Raw genomic sequence first — 21,062 nt, forward strand, 5'->3', positions numbered from 1 at the left:
AAAAAATCAATCTTGAATCCCCTGAGTGGTTTAGAAGTCATTTTGAAATATATGTATTCCACCTGCAAAGAGCTTTGAGATTAAACAGGGCGGATTGGAGGAAAAGCAATACTGGATGCAAGCGCTCCTGATGTATATTTCATGGCGTACAGTGAGTGCTACAGTTTTGTATATCAATTGGTGTTCAGATAAGATAGCAGCTCACTTGACTCCATGTGCCATGAGTACTTCTGTGTGCCAAAAGTCTCTGAAATACAAGGCATTTTTGTGGGAGAACAGGGCAAGATAAGGACAAAGGTGTTTTAGTTAAATATATTCTAAGTTGGGTGACCTGCTGTGAATGACAAAATGTCAAAAGAAGTCGTCTCAAGTGCTCCGACGAATCACCAACCTCATTTATAAAGAGTTCAGTAAACGCGTATCATAGTGCCTGTGGCGCTACATTCAGCAGGCTCGTTCTGTTTATTCATGAGCATTGCATTGAAAATTAGCTAAATAAATTGTCTGTCAAAACCCACACAAAGTGTTACTTACATGAAGGTACCTACTATATACAGTTGAAATGGTTTACAGTAATATGTTTACAGTAAGTAATATGAAAGCATTGTATTGCCAAATATTGCCATTTTATATGGAAGTGCATTTAAAAGTTTCTTTTACTGATATTGAGGTATCTTATGCACCTTTGGATGTAAATATAAGCTAATGTAAAAATATACGGTTAAAGGCGTAAAATACAGCAATTTACTTTTAATAGAAACTAAACTACAAATAAGCCAGTAACACTATACTTTCTTTGCAGTTAATGTACTGAGTAATATGCGAGCAAGTAATTAATATGTTTGTTTACTATTAAGTAATTTTTGTTACTGTTGGTTAATAAAATGCCTTGTTTGAAATTATCTTGATTTACAGTGCGATGGTGTGTTAACAAACATAGCTTGTAAGATTTAATAATGCATTATTAATTGCTGAAGTGCAATGCTAGGGTAATATATTTGTATAGTTGATTCTTGTTAACTGGCGGTTAACAGCTAGTGTTGTGTTAAGTGTTGCAAAGCATTAAAATTGATTGGGTCAAAATCTAAATTAAAGAAAAAACTTGACCTAAATTGGAATATATAATTGGAGTTATATATAAAATTGAAATATGTAGTTAAAAAATGTTACAAGTAAAATAAGTAAAAATTTCAGTATTATTTCTGCATTAACTTTGAATGATTTATTTATTAAAAAGTATGAAGAAATAGTTAAAAATATAAACAGTGAAAGAAGCATTTTTAGGTAATGTTTAGAAACCATTTTTCATTTACTGCTAATCAATGCAAAGATCTGTTTGGATTATATGATACTGAAATGATAATGAATTAAAGTAGCATTTCATATTGACTTTTAACATCAGGATGGACTAGCGCTGTTTTACAAATTGCGTTAGCTATATTGATGGAACGATAAAAAAAAAAAAGCTGCAGTAAAATCATGAAGTCATAGTCCCGTATAAATCACAAAGTGTGTTAATGGGATTTCACTTAAAATCTACAGTGTTTTACAGCCAGACAGCACTGAAACATGCACGGTGGTCTTCATCTGCGTTAAATTAGAAGCATCATATAAACACTAACCACCAAGGCCAGTATAAACTGTTTGATAACCCTCATAAACACTTCCACACGACTCAGTAAACAACCACAGTGTTTATAAGATCAATACTATGTTACAGCTGGCGGGCGTGTCGCCTCACGTGACCCTGTAAAGTACTAACCAGCTACTGAATCGCGTCTTTCCAGCGGAGTATCTTTTGTTTCTAAGTAATTGTCAGTACAATACTTAAAAAGAAAAAGAAAATAGTAAACAATAGTAATACTATTAAAGATAAAATTTGGAATTTTTGTAATATTTTGAATCATTTTGTATTACATATTTTCTATTTTCTTGTTCTCATATATATATGTATATAACATAAACAATACTCTATTGTCTTTCTCTATATATATATATATATGCCTCACTATATATATATATATATATGTTTTCACATTGTTTTGCACATCAAGTTTAAAAATTAAACTAAAATATTGCCTTTACAACTCAGTTTGCATATTTTTATTTGATTTTACACGTTCTCAATGTTTGGTTTATTTCAAATAGCTATACAATCATTTTAAATGTCCTTTACAAAGAAGTATTTTACTCCTTAAAAAGTAATATATAAACATATGCATTATATCTAATCTAATTTTTGCTTAGCATTATAAAAAGTCTTTTTTGACTTTTTGCTTCATACACTAATGAATATGCACAATTATTAACAGGTTTAATTTGGATTCACCAGTCTGGATGAAGTTAAGCTATGCTCACTCGCGGCAGCTGAATCTGCTTTACATGGGGTTTTCACAATTCTGGAAGCATCTTAGTATTTCTGCTGTTTGGGCCTGACACATCGGCGCTAAGTCTGGGTAAGACTCCATCGCGATCCCTGCTGAGCGATCAAGCGTCTGCCAGGGACAAAGCTCTGACCGCCCGACCGTCCCTTTGTTTTCTTTGGCGTGATCTGGCGTTTCCATCTCAGGAACAGTGAAAACTCAGTATGAGAGAGTTACTGGAACGGCCAGTCCAGCACCTCAGGAGATGCTGGCGATCTTCTGTAACTGCTGTCCCGTTGAGTATTGCAGCTGCTGTGTAAGGCCTGTGCACCACCACCAGCTCAACTACCCATTCGCTGAAGGTCGGTGGCTTCCATAGGGTGCCCGAAATTCCCTCAGAGGATCAGAGGGGCGAATAAGAAAGAAGTAGACAGCACGATAAACTGCCTGTATCTAATAAAAAAAAGCCGAAGAGCAGCAGAACATCTCGACCTTTGTTGCCTTCTATCCAGCCTCTCCAACTTATGCCTCATATCTCAGCAGGATCTTTTTATATAACCCATTAACACATCAACAGCATACAGAAATAAAATTATATATATATGTGCGTGTTTTGTGTGTGTGTATATATATATTATATATATATATATATATATATATATATATATATATTATTAGAGGAAACAGGACACAGGACATGCACTATATTTATTCAAGAGGCGTTAATTGTTTTTACAGTGACAGTAAAGATACAAAATATGTGTCTATTTGTTTTCTGAACAATCATAAAAAAGAATTATTCCAGCAGCGTAGAGAGATTTCTGAAGGATTATGCTTGACACTGAAAATTCAGCATTGCATACATGAAATAAATCACATTTAAAATATATTCCACGTAAAAACACAATACACAATGAAAAATAATTTTTCACATTTACTGTATTTTTGGTCCCACCACAGCAGAATATTGTGCTGATCCGGGCCTAACCAAGCTAAGTCTCTCTCTCTCTCTCTGAAGCGCCCCAAGCAGTGGAAGCCTCCTTCTGGAGCTTTTTTAATAGCTGTATCAAAGGGGAGTGCAGAAGAGGAGGCAAAGGGAGTTTGTCATCTTCAACTTTCTGTGCAATATGACTTGATGTATCTTTCTGTCTACAGTAGTAACAGACAGCTTTTCAACTACGCATCCCACTCATTTGGATTTAGAACCTCTTTTGTTTGCTGCTGGGAGCATTCGGCTCTGAGAGTTATCCCCTAGTTCTCATGAAAACCTAAAGGAATACCTCACCCAAAATGAAAAATTCTTTGAGCTCATAAGCTATCCAAAAGATGGAGTGAGCGTTTTGTCATGGGAACAGACAGAGAGATTCAGCATTTTATCCGCGTCAAATGAAGTCAAAACAAGCCAGTCCGTCAGTTCATGCCCGAGAAGTAAAGCGTTGCATGTTTATGTAAAAAACGAATCCATAATTATGATGCTTTCATTCAAACGCTGCTACTGGCTAAAGCAGGAACCACTTTTTCCACGAATGTGTGGTGAAAAAAGTCATTTACGTCTGAATCAGAAGGGATCACGCACTGCTCACAGATATCTTGGTGGATTTAATTTGAGAGAGGACGACAGGAGATGGACTTTGTGTGATTTATGAACTTGTTTTTGGCCAAGTGACAGTTTAAATTAAAACGTCTTAATGATGGATTTGTTTCCTATTACAAACACACAGCGTTTTTGATTCATGAGATGATAGCGATGGACTGGAGCGGTGCGGATTACTTGTGGATTACCGTGATGATTCTGACCACCCATTCACTACAGAACATCCACCATTGAGCAAATTTGCGTAATGCTAAATTTCTCAACTCTGTTTCAATGGTGAAACACACTTGGGCTGCAAGTAATTATACAGCGTGTGGAAACATTTCTGCCGTTCATAAAGACTTGTGTGATTTTAGGTCTATATACCATTCATTTAAAGCCATCTGCTTGCCTTTCTAATAGTTGTGAGTTTTTAAGCATACGCACCACACAGAATATTTTCACCTTTTCGCTCTCCTTTTCATCTTACCTTTCCATCCTGCATCCTTTTAAGACACCATCATCATTTCCCATGTGTAAAGGCGGAACAGAGTCTCATTATCGTGTTCTTTTCTTCCTCCGAGTTTAGTTTTATTTCCCAGTGTGTATTGTCTGCACATACTTTTGCCTGCAAAACATCAGTAGAGTCATGTAAGACCTGGCAACCAATTTAGTTGCCTGTCCTCAAATATGTCTGCATACTTGGCGTCTATGCCTGTAATATGGCGTGCAATACAACGTCCACTGTAAGCAGTTTTCCACGTCACTCTTTGAAGTCACATGAATATTTCTTTTCCACCTTTACTCTTTATGCATTTCTTATAATCTCACAGGCACCTCGTGCTGCAGCTAAAAATAACCGTAATTGGCACAGAAATATCCAGCACATGATTAATGAAGCTCCAGGAACTATCTGTTCTGCCATCGTATTTAAACACCGCGCCATACTGTGAAGAGAAAATAAAGAAAAGCCAGGACAGAAAAAGGCAAAAAGGAAGTACAGTACACTGCAAACACGGAGAACAAAGAGAAAAGTAGATTTACAAAATGATGCTGCGCTGTGGATGATGTCACAAGACCTTTGATATCCGCTGAAAAAAAAATCATCTGCTGGTCTTGGTTAAGCTAGTCTTAGCTAGTCTCATAGCATCCTAAAACTGGCAGAGGTGGCCAGTTCAGACTAGTTTAAGCGGTTTCAACATGAATGTTACAATATAAAAGTAATAATCGCATAACAACTAAAATAAGATGACATAAGAAATAGAAATATCCGAATGAAAACCTAAACTTATTTAGTTTCTATTGAAAGCTTCAAGCACTAAAATGTAAATAATTAAATTTAATATAATTTGAGAATTAAATATAATAGATTTTTGCTATAACTATGACAGCCTATAAATAACATTATTAAACTTAAAAAATAAATAAATTATAAAAAAATAGAAAATTCATGAGAAATATTTTAATTTGAAGAAATTATTGAAGAAACAATAAATATACAATGTAATATAACGTACTCACGAGTTATATAAAAATATTAATAGAATAATAAATAATGAAAAAAATAGATATTATCTTTAATATTTAAATAAAGTAATTCTAGATGCACAGTAGCTGGAGTCTTCTGGCAGAGTATTAATATACACTCTCTTGTGCAATGCTTGTCGTATGGTTTGAGATATATTTCAATCATGCCTGCAGCACAAATGATTTTAATATTTAGTGTTCCTGGGTCGGTTCCATTCCCAAACCTTAAGTGTGAGCAACATGCGCTTCGTCAGGCAAAAGTAATTTCCCTCAACTACAGAAAGTCACGATGGAATAGCCTTTTTGCAGGTCGCATTGAATTGTTATTGACTACATTTATTTTCATGAGGATAAATAGCGATTTCTATTCAGCGTCGCTGTTAATATCTGAGGAGCAATCGCAACCGTGCAAACAAGATTTTCTCAGGTTTACGTGTAGCGAGACCACGGGATCAGATTCGTGCTGCGGGTTTGGCGTAGCCAGGTGCGTGTGTTCTCATTGTCAGGACTCAGAGCTCTTCTTCACTGTAATAGGCTCTAGGACTATCCTGGACTATGTCATGCCTACATACACTTTCTCGGCCGCGGCTCCCAACAGAATATATTATTAGAGATATCCATCACAGACTGATCCCATTCTACCGCACTGCCTCTATAAATGGCGAATCCTGAAGAAATGTACGAGTCAAAATAAGACATTATAAGCATTTCATCTTGAAGAACATCTTAAGAGCCCATAAAGCTTAGAAATTGGAATTCTGTGGCAGTTCAGTTCATGCTCATTAATGTGGGAAACAACATGTACCACCCAGAACTCTGGTTTCAAAAAGAAATACACATTATTAGTGCATATTGTCAAAGATTGGAATTGCTTTTTTTTATATGGAGTCTTTATGTTTATATAAGATTACATACACACACACACACACACACAAATATATATATATATATATTTATATATATAATATATATATATATATATATATATATATATATATACAATACAGTAGCTTAAATTAAAATTGTAAATTAAAATAAATTATTTTGCAAATTAAATTGAGAAAAATTGTTAAAATTCTATTATTGTATTATATTGTTTTGTAATACATATTAGAGCTATTTTTGAATATTTTCATTTGGAATTGACTAGAGTGCACATTGGAAGAAAACATGATTTTTTTTTTTTTTTAGTTTTTCTTATTCATTTTCAGTTTTAGTTAGCTATAAGCAACTCTCATTTCTAAAACCAAACAATAAAATGAACTACAAATATATCCGAGAACTACTAATACACATTAAAATAAGTATGATAATAAATTGCCAACAAATCAAATAATGATGACGATAACAACTTAATAATAATATTAACAATGCATGGCAATGGTGGCAATTTTATCATTTCTAATTTATAAATCAGGAAACCTTATGAGACAAGGACGCATGATGCAAGCGGTGAAAAACTAGAAAAACGAAAGCCAAAGAAAATTAAACTTTCAAACAATGGAAAAAGACCGAGGAAAGCTTTGTGTTTATTGTGATTAATGATGATGTCTCTTGTGCTGCTTCATTATTCCCTTAACCCTGTTCCTCTCTCCTATTCTTTTTCTATTGCTTGCTGCCATGCAATTCCTCTTCTGGTCTTTTTCGATTTCACCGGCTTCCACACAGACTGAAATCCCACATGGTCGCATCAGTGAATTAGGGCCAATGGCCAATATCTCCCATCCATTCTTTGCATTGATCTTAGCTCTCTTTCTCCATCTTTTGGTCCCTGTGTGCACCTGGTGGTTTCCACGGTTAGCTGCTGCTGTGGCTTTATCCGCGCCTCTCATTTATATCACCCGAAGCTCCTCCCGCCTTTTTCTCTTCATCCTCCGCTTTTGCATTTATCTTCCGCTCGGCACATACCTCTCCTTTTAACATAATCCATCAGCTGGTAGGACGTCTTCATGTAATATTCTACGACCTCGCTGCATGGCGACGAGCGCCCGTGCACGCCGTTAAGCATCTGTGAGCAGACGCGTGTAATGTTTTCATAATCGCCAGCTGTTGGGCGACACGATTCACTGCTTAACTACTACATGTGCACCTTTCCGATGGGATTAAACATCAGCACTCCTCTAATGCTGCTTGTTCTTACCTGATTTTATGCACTTCCATGGAAAGTTAAAAGCTAATCCCAGATTAAATATGGAATTAAATCTTTTCTGATATGGCTAAGATTTCGGGAAAATATAAGAGGACTGAAATCAGAAAATCTAGACTTGTATTTGCTGAAAGAAAAACGGCGAGCCTTTAAAGGCTTTTAAAGATAGTTAAATATAGTTCAGAAGTAAGTTCATATTTTTAAGACTTTATGCAGCATCAGGGTTTTCAATTTTCCACTGCAGAACTTACATTATATAATGCGTTATATTTATAATTATAGAATATTAGCAGTATAATATCATATTCTTTATATAATCCGCATAGATATTACTACAAAAACAACGTATAGAAATAGAGAGAAGATATATATATATATATATATATATATATATATATATATATATATATATATATATATATATATATATAATTTTTTTATTAAAATCCATTTATTCAAAACTAAAAAAAAATATTTAAAATATGTGCATAAATGTCTGAATAATAATTACTAATTATTTCTAATCATTTATTTAAAATAAATTAAGAATAATAAATATATATATATATATATATATATATATATATATATATATATATATATATATGGTATATATATATATATATATATATATAAAATTTATTTATTTATTAAAATCCCTTTAAAAATTTATATGGTCATGATTTGTGTGTGTATAAATGTCAGAATAATAACCATAACTTATTTATGAATCAAAATAAATGTATAAAAATATCTGAACATCTTTTAAATTGTGTTTATTTACTGATCGTGGATCTCAGGCTTTGTTGTAATATTTCTAAATCTAAAATGTTTAATAAAACAATAATAAAAATTGATAATTCACAAATACGCTTATTATTATTATTACTACTACTACATTACATACGCTCTATTGATGATGAAGCTTGTCATATGGTTATCAATAAAAAACAATTAAAGTTTTGAATATTAATAATAAATGAATAAATAAATGAGTGAGGAATAGAGGAAATATTGATGACAATCGTGCAAATAGATATAAAAAATGAACCACCATAAATTGGTTATGCAAATATCACAACAGACATCGTATCAGCATCGGCTATTATTCGTGAATGCTGAACGTTTCAATATAACATTAACTTTCTCACCCCAACACATGATATACTAGAAAATAAACTGGCATCGCCTAAATCGTTAGGTTACCATACATTAAGAAGTTCAAGACCAAATTAACTGCGTATTTCTGTGGCTTACAATTGAGGAGGAAAAACGCTATAAAAGAAAGAAACAACGCGAGCTACATAAAAGTATGCATCATGAACTATCGCCCCTTTTCAGAGATCTGTACCTGTGTGATGGGCCACTCTCCATGATGCATTGCAGTCAATCCCCAGAACCACGGTGGCAGCACTGACACCTGCACCCAGGAGTGCATAAGACGTCAAAACACCTGACGCTCTCTCCTCAGCTCTCTCTCTCTCCCAAGGCACGCGTGTACAGGAAGATCCAGGAAACAGTGGAGTGCGTCTTTCTTCCACTCAATATGCACCAGCAAGGATGAGCTGGCAGAATCCAATCAACACTGAAAGATGAGCAGAGAGAGAGAGAGAGAGGCAGCGTAAACGCACACATGCACAGGCAACACGCCACAATCACTTATACGTGCACAAACCTAAATTGATTTCTTCAGGAAGATCTCTGCAAGCCAGCCATTAACTACATGATATGCATATATTATGAAATGTGATTGGCCGTGGTATGATTACATTCAGTGCACGCTGCATCGCTTGCACTTCTTGCTAGACTAGAGTGTTAACAAGATCATGTAGTTACACGGATGTGAGGACACAGATCACTATAGCTCCTCCCGGGTAAAGTGGGACACGCAGGTGCCTCAAGACTTCTTGCCTGTCTGTCTGTCTGTCTGTATAGTTTGGACTTATACATTTAATGTATATGCAAGTTTTAGGGTGAAGAGTGCAGTTTGTGAAAAGTTAAAGCACACCGTGTCTTTGGAAAGTTTTAGGACATTTCTATTTTTGTTTTTCTCTTATTAAATAAGTTGATTTCAATACCTGCAACAAAACTCGTGCACATAATATTTACAATATACTCAGTTGCAAGTGGTCTCTAATTTAAATTAATTTAATAAAAAATAAAAAAACACTAATAATTTAAATAGAAATAATAATAATAATAAATAATTTAGAATCAAAATAAAAATATAGAATCTACATACCCAATGATAAATGCATTTAAAACCTGTTATAATTTAATGGTGCTACTATAGGTAGGAAGAAGTGTACTGTTTTGTTGCTGTTGTTTTTTTATTAATAACACACACAAAGCTCATATCATATAAAATACCTAAATAACTACAAAATTCCTAAAATATTAAAAAAATAAATTGCATTACAAATAAACTTAATAATATAATAATAAACAAATAATCATTATTGTATTATTATTAAATAATTTAGATTTATTATTAATATATATCCAAAACGTTCTTCTTTTCTTCTCTTTCTTCTTATTATTATTATTATTATACAGGTAGTAAACAACAATTATACCACTGAATCTTAAAGTTGTGACACTTATAAGATTTATTTGCAATCAAGATATAAAGAGATGTCCTTCTTGCAGCCTCATTGAAAGTTGATATTTGTGCAAGTTGAATTATATCAAAGTTACATGTTGAGTATCGTGACAGCATAACAAGGCAAGGTGGCTCCCGACTTAACATTTCCTTCACATGAGAAACCTAAGATTACCTAAAACTTTTCGCTGCTTTGTAAGTGCTTTCTATTCCCTTCAGAAAATGCAACTCTGGCGAAATTTCCATAGCAAGCAAGCAAATACACATTACGGTGCACGTTATTTCTGGCCCCACTGAGGTGGGCTGTTTTATGTATGCTGTGTCTTTCACAGAAAGGCATTGATCTGCCACAGCAAGCAGTTACGGTGTATAGATTTACCGGCGCCAAGGTACAGCGCCGGACAATCACACGGCCCAGTAATCCGACTCCTGTAAACATCCACATAAATTCAAGTGGGTTTACAGAACGTATCCACAGCAGGCACCTGCCCACTGAATTAACCAAATCAAACGTGATCTTGTATGGCGGCCGCCCGCCGCTAAAAGGCAGTGCAACAGGTTTGCAAGTAGCCATTACTGTTCCTGTTCACAAGAAAAGATATACAACGCCTTTGCACGGCAATGAAGCGGACCTCTTAGTAGATGGAAAATTAACAGACTTTGTCTGACGACCGTTTACCGGGAGCAGAGACGCATTCTGACCTTTGCTGCATGCACAGTCCACTTCTGCTCAGAATTTATGACACACGCATATATTAACCATTCACAACAGATGCATGCGGGAAGAGTCGTGTCAGACGCCCCACCGACTAAAATTAGTGAGTGGCCTGGGTTAAGAATTCATGTCTGACGTGAGAACTCAAGTATATGCACTCAAACACCAAACTAAATTATACTACATTTATTGCAACAAAAATTTGTTAATATTTTATTAATAAGCTAATATTTTGTTGTTAGGGTATTGAGATAATTATTTTTCACATATAGACAACTTTGTCAGGTGCTTTTGCCATTAATGTTTTTAGAATATATGATTTGATAATATCAATGATGTTTATTTTTGTGGTTTCCAAACAAGAATATAAAAAAATTTATATCAAGAATTGCTTAGACCAGTAAAAATTTTTATCTTGTTTTAGAAAATAACTTGTAGTGAATCATTTCACGCGTGTTTACTTGAATCAAGATAAATAATCTGACAATGGAACAAACTAAATGGATCTTGCTCTGAAATAAGACATTTTGCCTACCCCCACGAAGTAAAATTATTCTGCCTGCTCAATCAAAAGTCTCTTTTTCTGGAAAGCAAATAATCATTTTTACTCTGTCTACAAAATTCTTGATATTTCAATGGATACAAGACAAAAAAAAAAAATCGAAGCTAAAAAGCATTTTTTTGCAGTGTACTACGACTGTCCTGTCAGCAATAACCTATCCGTGACTTTTTGATTACAGACAGTCACCGGTGATGCAGAGCGCCAGATATTGCTATAAACCAAAATTAATCTGGCACATTTCTGCAAAAAAAGATAGGAAAGGTATAATTGATCCATATACTGAATTCTAAATTCCGACTAGGTAAATATCATTCTGCTCATTTAAAAAAACTTGAATATTTTCTATCATCAAGATGACTTTAGAGTCACTAGTATGTTTAGCAGCCATACTGTACGAACAGGGGTAGAGAGAGAGAGAGAGAGAGAGAGAGAGTGATGTACTAAAGCAGGGATGTTCTGTAATTGATTCATAAACCAGGGTGGAGCTCTTTCAGCTGGCTTAATTCAATGTTCGGATCTTTAATTTCATAGAGTGCCTAAGGACAGAGAAATGTGCCCGGGTGTCAGAGCTGTGTCATGAACATAGTGAAGCTTTGATCGATTGGATCACTTAGAGGAGGAATAGGGGATGGGATGAGTGCTTGTGAGATGAGAGTTGGTGTTTGCCAGTTTCACCAACAGTGAGGAATTTAATCCAGAACATGACACGCACTGTAGAGTTCTAGGAATGACAACCGAATTTAAATACGGTAGCTAATCCTCAAAATTACAGTTTTATGTGTGGTTTGAAAATTGCATTGACTAACACTCATGGTAAACACAACATGACTTCCTTTAAGCAACTTTGGACCAATAAACCCATCCGGCTTTCACAGAAATAAAAAAGCAGGCAGCAGCAGTCGCTATATTTTTGGTTTTGTGGCTTATTTCCAAGATAAAGCATTTCTAATAGAAAGATCTGGCAACACACTAACGACTTACTTTCAGATTTCTCAAATGCACATGCAGAGAAGAACAAACATAAAATTAGATACATACATTTAAACACGCTATTAAAAGTTAGTCAGAACTTTTCAGTAGTTCAATATTTAGTTGAGTTATTTCAGAGTGTTTACTTCGGTGACAACTACTTAATCATTCAACAACAAAATGTGTATTTAAATTCATTCGGTAGCTGATCCAGGCTGGATCAAGCTGTATCTTTATTAAATTTATCTGCAAAAGATATGAGATATATGAGTTTAGAAAGCAATATCGTGCAAGACAGACATTATTAATACATAGTTATTGCTCACAGGACAGTATATTCAGTAAGAGAGAAATGCATAGAAAGAAATATCACTTGATATTATTCATCAGTCCAAACATTATCAACGTTTTCCAAAACAAATATTACAGTTAGTAAAGCAGCAGTAGTTGCTCATTCACAAATCATGCTGCTAAAACATTCACTAAGAGCACTAGAAAATATATAAACTATATTGCACATTGAAAATCAGGAATAGTATTATGTATTGTTGTGATGACTGAATAAATTATCACACATGAGCAACTCTTTGGTATTTACCTAGGGAACAAGGCGTCTTGATCTGTGATTTATTAAAGATGATCTTGCTAAAAAAATAATCAGCAAATAAGAATAAGCCCATAATCTGAGTTATATCAAAATGCCATTTTAAAATCGTTATTCTGAAATAAGCCACTGTAACCAACATACAACAACAACCAGCACCTGTCTGCTTTAAAGACCTGGCTCGCTTTATCAAGGCTGGAGCCCAACCCCGAACAAGAAAGCAATAAATGCTTGCTTTATAGTAAATGGACATGGCAACATGTCAGTGAGCGCACTCTGCAAAGCAAACTATCCAAACATGAATGAAAACATGATATTTCCGTCACAGGTGGTTAGATTAAAAAGCGCGTAATATTACTTCACTCAAAAAATAGTAGAGATGTCAACAAAATGAGACTGTACAACATTGCTAAAATACACTAGCTCCTGTCTTATTAGCAATTTACAACGTTATCCTGTTACATACACAAAAAAATATACTTGTGTGCATTTGTCTGAGGATTTGAACTGCAAAATCACAATTTCACGAAATGTGTTTTGAGTGGTGTATAGAACAGTGACTTTAAACTTATTGGAGTGACAATAAAGCAAACTGTGATGAGCACAACTGCGACTGAGCTTTTGGAAAATGCCAGTTCTGACTTATACCTACTGCAGGACCTCAAACATAAGTAATTGTGCACTTAAATGAAGAGATGGAAACGATGCATCTAATCGAGGAACATAGTTTTACAAAGTCCAGATCACGCAGCTATCATGCCTGAATGTTAACATTATAATGGAGCCAGCAAAAGGGCTTTGGAGTCTCTCTCTTGTATGGAAGCCTGCTCTGAGAATAACAAAAAAAGAAAAGTCAAAATTGCCGAGATAAAAACGCAATAGCCTTTTTTCAGTGAGTGAAATTGGCTTATAACCTTCTATCATATCTTCATAAGACACTAAAAACACATAGTAGGGATGAAAAACTCGAGAAATAAAGAGAGCATGCATGATGATAGAGCAAAAATAATTTGTTCGTCATGGAATGAGTGGTCAGTCTTGTCTCCTGCAGAGACTACATTCTCTCTTAAACTGTCACAATTAAACAAATATAGGGTTAGCATATGTAACCAAAACTACAGTCATTATTTTATTTTCATCATAAAAATCAAAACTAAACTGGTCTCAGAAAACACACGAATCCAACAAAACTATCATTCTCATAGTCACTGTCAGACGTTAAGTTGATTCTTGATTTAAATGCTTAGTGAATACGTTATGTTCAGATCTGAACAGATTTCTTAATTTCAATCCAGTCAACATTTACTTCATGTACTGCAATTCAGCATTAAGTATGAGCCTCGAAAGATCGAGCTTAATTAAAACTCTATGAACTATAATAGCCTTCCGGTTTCACACGTCGAGATGAGACTGAATTATTGCTAGAGAGAGCCGCCATAGATTTGAGGCTATGCAGAGCACATATTTCGTTAGTCTTTATTCTCTGCAGTCAATCAGTAGTCTTTCACTCGGCCACAGAGCGTAAGGCGCGCGTGTCCTCAGCATAGGTCATTCGGCAATTCTCTCTGCAGGAACTGGGAAGTTAGATTAGCATCACCGTGTTCCACCTATACCGCAGTAATTCTGTCAATCATGGTATGTTTATGAGAGTCTGTGGCACAAGTGCAGTAGCATATACACAGTATATAATGCGCATGTTACCTGTATTTGAATGTAGCATTGTGTCAGCTTGCTCTTCCAATGGATGTTCTTCGATGAATTGGTGCTACATCAGAATGAGTGTCCAAACAGCCATTAAAAGCATCACAGTAATACTCAAGCAACGCACACACCACTCCAGTCCATCAGTTAACATCTTGGCTCCAAGTAGAAAGGCCAGAGAAAGTTTGTGAGAAAACAAATTCCATCATTACATGTGAAACCTGAATCTCAAACGTGTATTTGTTCTCAGAATCAAAGTTGGAACCGTTTTTACATATCGTGCGTTTGATCTGTTTCTTAACTGAGAACATAACAGAGGACTGATGATTGAGGGATTTGTTTCTTACGAAATATGACATTGTTACACAGTTGATGGACTGGAGTGCTGTGGATTGACATGACAGCCTATCATCCTGACGGTGCACCCATTTACTGCAAATGATTCGTCTGGTGAGCAGGTAACGGAATCCTACACTTACACAAAACATTTACATCTCTGGATGAGTACAAACTTTCCATTTTTTTTAGGTTGCTGTAATTACATGTGTTTTACTCTTAAATCAGATTAATTTTTATATATATTTATGCAAAAACAATGAAATTCTAATATAAATGGATGACTAAAATAGCCAGGAAATACTATAATTAGAGCTCCATAAGTGAGCTAAAATGTTGTAGTTGTCACAAAGTGGTTTCTACTTCAAACTTTCTCCTTTAGGCCTAGTTTTTGTAAATGAGTAGATGTGATGACAGAATTTTCTTCGACTTTCCAAGTGAACTTGTCCCTAAGAAGGAACATGGCACTTTTCCAGTTTATAAACGCCATTAATGCTCCATTAAAGTTTTCTCGCACTTTCAACATGATTGCCTCAAATAACTTTCTTTCTTTTCTACTTTTTTTCTGTTTTCTCTTTCCAGCTGCTCTGCCCTCTTTTTGGCTCACTTTGATGAAGCGCTTCTCACCAAGGCTGAAAACGATTTGTCTTTGTAAACTGATTAAGCACACTTCACCATCACGCACTTATACGAGACGCAGCCTTTCCCGACAGCACATGTCTGGGAGGAAAGAACACAGTTAACAGGAGAGAGTTTTAAGTGTATCGTCCAGTGTCGACTGCCAGCGGTATAGATGCAGTGATTAGAAGCCTGTAGCAGGAAGCAGCAGGCATAGATCATGTGTAAACGCTGCCCTTTCCTGTGCTCACACAGTGGCATGTGTGTATTAATGGTCCTCACTTGAATTTAGACGCCCACAGCAGCAAAGGTACACAGGTAACCGCAGACATCTTGGCCGGCCGTGAAAGATCCATCAGATGCACAATGGATTTCAATGTCTCACTGCCCTTTCCCAGGCTCCAGAGGATAAGGAGAGAGTGTGAGAGATGGATGGGAGGAAGAATAGTCGATAAAGTAGGAAATGAACTGTGGAGGAAGCTCTTGAAACATAAAGTTGGAGGATAATGTGTCTGGGTGGAATCTCACAAAACACATGCAGCTCATACTACTCACTCGGGCCGTTTGGCTTCATAGATGTTTGCTATGTTCGTATTTTTCTTAATAGATACTCATATTTCTACAAACAAATATTTAAAAATAAAAAATAGACTATAATGAGACATGGAATAGTATTACATTTAGCAAGGTTATATACAACGCCACATTGTCTTTTGACATCAGTAACAGTCACGCCATAATGTAAAAAAATGAAAATGACAAAATGAAGGCATTATATTATGAACATGATATTGCATAAACTTATAAATGTATGCCTTTGTAAAATTTAATGTGCAATTTTTTTGTCCTCAATTTTAAAGTGGCGGTCTATTATGATTTATTATGGATTAAAAGTGACTCTTTCATCCATTCTGGCAATAACAGCTCATGAAGTGACTAACATACATGCAAAGTTTTAAAATCTGAAGTATTGCACGTGTATATAAAGGTTGACTTCTCAATAGAAAGAGAAACTTGAAAGCAGGAGCGCTAAAAGTCCTGGCCATTTTATGCTAGCATTAGCATATTGCCCAGCCCACTTGCTGGTCTTTGATTTGGTCTGAATGAAATGCTAATTACCTCGCTACTGTTACTGCTTCTTGAGCGCTGGGAAGCTCTCACGCGACTGCTGAATGAAAAACCATCGGACCGCTGAGAGGGTTCGGAAAATGAACATTGAATAATCACGGTAGTGGTTAGACAAATGGTGAAAAACAACGCATATTATTAAAAGTGACATGAGTAGCTTGACCGCGTGCGTACATGCCAACTCGTTAGTTGTTACAAGGTTGCTGGTTCTTGAACACACCACGAGCTTACGCCACTCAAATTGATTTGCTGAAATCAAAGCAGGGACGATAACTTGGCGAGCGCCAGCCAATGAGATTAACTCTTTTGAGCATTGCCATTCCGCCCACTACCAGAGAAATCGAAGTGTTCTAAAAAGTTGAAAAAACATGCGATCACAGGAAACAAACATGAAATATAGTTTACATGTAGAGCGCGTCAAGTCTCGAAAGTTGGCGAAGAGACTCTCTTACCTCATATATCTTGTGTGTGATTAACAGACGACGTCGATAATCTGTGTGCCTTTACTTTAAGCGAATACACAGCTAATTAAATTCTAACGATACGATAATAAATTATAGTAATAATTCACATTTTATTACCAGTAACGGTACCCGAGGGTTGTAACAGGGATTCATTCATTTGATTGAGCGTTTACAGATTTATGCAACACTGCTATCTCATCACTGCAAATAAGTTCCATAAAATCTCTTTTTGTGAGTAAGACCAGGCCATGATTTTGTAAGGTATTTATGAGTGTGGAAAAGTATAGCAGTACGCACACACATTGTCCTTTTTCAGAACTGAGTGTTTAGGGAGAAGTGCAGGAGCTCTGAGAGAGAGAGACTTGAGTGGGAAGATGAATACAAAGAGACTGCAATATCCAGCTCATACTCAGGTGAGCAGCTAGTGAGATGGAGAGAGAGGAAGAAGAAGGCACCAGAGCCTAAAAGCCACAAAAGCCCTGCGGGACCTCAGCTCCACCACGCTTCTCAAATACCCACAAGCTTTGTATCTGTTCAGTTTAGCTGTGGAGCTTACCATGGGAGAGAGTCGTTTCCATGGCTGCTTTTCTACTGTCATTCCATTTACACTCGATATTTCCTTTCTGCTTCTCTGTAGGGCCTCGGATATTTACTGTTTTCAAAGGCACAGTTATACTCCCTGTAAAGTCCCAAGGACCTAAAAGCTGAGAAAAACATGACTATATATATGAAAGCAATCACTCAAACCATTTTGCTTTACTGTTTTTTTGTTTTTGCTTGCTTCAGTGGTCTGAGAGTGTTCTGCCTGTAGACAATGTTACACTTGATGGGTGAATCGTGGTCATGAATCTTGAGACTGAGAAAGAAAACTTGAACAGCCCGCAGTAGTCTCTGCTTAGGAATAACTCGGTTTTGAACTCCAGAAACAGCTTTTGTACTACATACTACATCGCCACATTTATATGATTGATAACATTTGTAGTTTCCATTTGACGATCTTAGACTATATGGCAAGGAGTGAGTCGTTAAATAACGTAGAGAGAAAAAAAGAGATATTTGCATACTGAAATTTTACACAAGCACATTTTGGGGATGTCAAGTGTATTAACTTGTATATTAATACTTTGAAATTATATTTATTGGAAGAGGAACTTCTAAATACATCTGAATTAATGTTTGTACGTTACAGAGAGAGGAGAGGGCAGAAAAAGTAAACATTTTTCTTTTTTATGATATTGATTTATCTTTATTAATAATTAACAAATTGTAATGATAGAATAATATTTATGAAAAGAAGTTCTCCATTTTAATCAAAAACTAGAAAACTAGTATTGTAAAATACTTTAGAATTTTAAACTTGTGCTTTCTTTTTAAATGTGACTTAAAATTTAAACTTATTCTCAGGATGCAAAAAGTGTTCATGTCACTTCATAAGTTCTTCAAAAATAATTTGTACACTGATTTGGTGGTCATGGAAGCATTTTATTTTTATTAGCATTAATATTATTATGAGTTATGAAGCTAACTTGATATTAAGAGGTTATACTTATATTTGTAGCGTATATATCTGTAACATTAAGTGTAAGCATAAATCTATAGTGCCTCATAATTGTGACATAGCAAAATAATAAATAAATAGAAAACTTGACTTTGACAACATGAGAAAATGTATCTCACTTCTCTAAGTTACAAATAGCATAGAGAGGAAACGTCTTCGAATGCTAGATATCAATGTTGAGGTCACCATACAAGTACACTGTACTTCAACAGTAACCATATATGAGTGTGTTATATATATATATATATATATATATATATATATATATATATATATATATATATATAATATTAAAGTAATTTTTAATCTTTATTTATGTATGCTACAGTAATTGTTTTAATAAGTTTTAATACGATCATTTGGTTAGACGAAAAATTATTACAAAACAGCAGTGCAAAACAGACAACATTACAAAGCACGCCTAATCCCAGTGTTAAATCTCCTGAATCTCTATTTCTCGACAGAATCACCACTTGAACCTAACCAGCACATGTGACATGCTTGAGCCTATGATAGTGCCACAACATGTGCGAGTCTCTCTCCTCCTCAATATGATGGCACGCTGTGCGGGGATCCTAATAGCTCCAGCAGTAAATCAATTTGAGAGTGAATCTGGTGAGAGAACAGACAGCCAGAGTGAAGGGTATTGACGGCCGGCGTGTACAAGTTTATGTGGCTGTGGATGCAGATAAGACAGCAGGCAGCGACGGGAGCTCCTAGTGTGTGAAGGGCTGACAGCTCAACGTGCCTGAAGGTAGGAATAACAGCAAGAGAGAATTACTCCGCTGTGGGGTGTGGCCACTTCTGCAGATCCTGGACCACTTTGTCCAGAGAGGTTGCATGTTTGTAGCTCAGGACATGAGAGTGGAGTTGTAAGGCATGATGAACTTAACAGACATGGAAAAATAAGATTACTCAATTAAACTGTACAAGCAAAGTGCACTTGATGATGTTGAGACGTTGTAACTGGTGGTCACAGCCTTACTGTAGATAATATGTTCTGAAAAACATTAGTACTTAGCTAGAAGAATTATAGTAGTTCATATATATACATATATATATATATATATATATATATATATATATATATATATATATAAAGTTATAAATTAATAATGCTACAAATAGATGATATAATTGATGAATGACAAATTACTTCAGTGTTGCAATTAGTTATTATAGCTAAATACCATTTTAAAAAAGATTATTTTAATTCATTTTAATGAATAAATAATAAAACCTATTTCAAAATCATCATAGAAAAAACTCTTTCAAAATAGTATGAATAAAACCATGTCATCATCTGAATGATATCAAAATAACATTGATTTTTATGTTAGCTTGTATCATTATTTCCAGCACAAAAGTTTTATATTTCAGAAATCATATTTTGCTGTCATTTTATTAGTTTAGCTAAAAATCAACATATACACTCTAAATATATACGTTCAATATATTTTCACTCCTAACTTGTTTTTAGTTTTGAAGTTTGACTTTCATTTACGTTTTATTTCAATTACTAAAAATCTAATTTTAAACAAAGAACCCATATTAAAACACTGAGTGGATTTAAGTTAAAGTAGAAAAATACTGTAATCTCCATTTATATTTCATTACTGATAAAAGATTTACTAGAAGAGATATTAAAGAGATCTTGAGTCATAGTGGTTGTTTTCTTTTTTCTATTCTCGATGAACTCATAACACTTTGGACGCATGCCTATGTAAATTCTATTTCCTATAATTCAGAAAGGCGCAGCACAACCTCAAACACCATCAATGTCGTGTTTGTCTTTTACTACGCCTAAATAACTATGCTTTTCCTTTTTCCGCCCCGGAATCTACGCTGCTACCCATTTCATCATTCCGCTCTCCTGTGTCCTCATCTGCGGTCCTCAGGTCACATAAGCAAACGGTTTCTTCTGACGCACCGGAGCTCATTTACCCTGACCGCGAAAGGTGAGATATGTTCATCACGAGTTTTGCCACCATTTCTCTGTCTGAGTTCCTCGTAATGCACCTCGCTGTAGCGCAGGCCACAGTTAATGGAGCGCGCCAGCCAGTTTCTGAGCGTGGAGTCCACCATGTTAACCTGGCCAGCAGCAGGGGAATGTACTTGAGAAATGCCAGCGCTCACCAGAAAGATGGGAGTGCATGGCAGCCTAGTACGTGAGGCTATCTGTTATCTGACCCAGTT

The 21,062-nt window shown here is 35.3% G+C and overlaps 1 pseudogene; it reads left to right on the forward strand.

Moving 5' to 3' along the window:
• The window catches only part of LOC122329215, a 41,759-nt pseudogene extending 22,416 nt beyond the window's left edge, over positions 1-19,343 (forward strand).
• Positions 19,344-21,062: the final 1,719 nt, after the last annotated feature.

Source organism: Puntigrus tetrazona, chromosome 23 (genome assembly GCF_018831695.1).
Source record: "Puntigrus tetrazona isolate hp1 chromosome 23, ASM1883169v1, whole genome shotgun sequence".
NCBI classification, from domain to species: domain Eukaryota; kingdom Metazoa; phylum Chordata; class Actinopteri; order Cypriniformes; family Cyprinidae; genus Puntigrus; species Puntigrus tetrazona.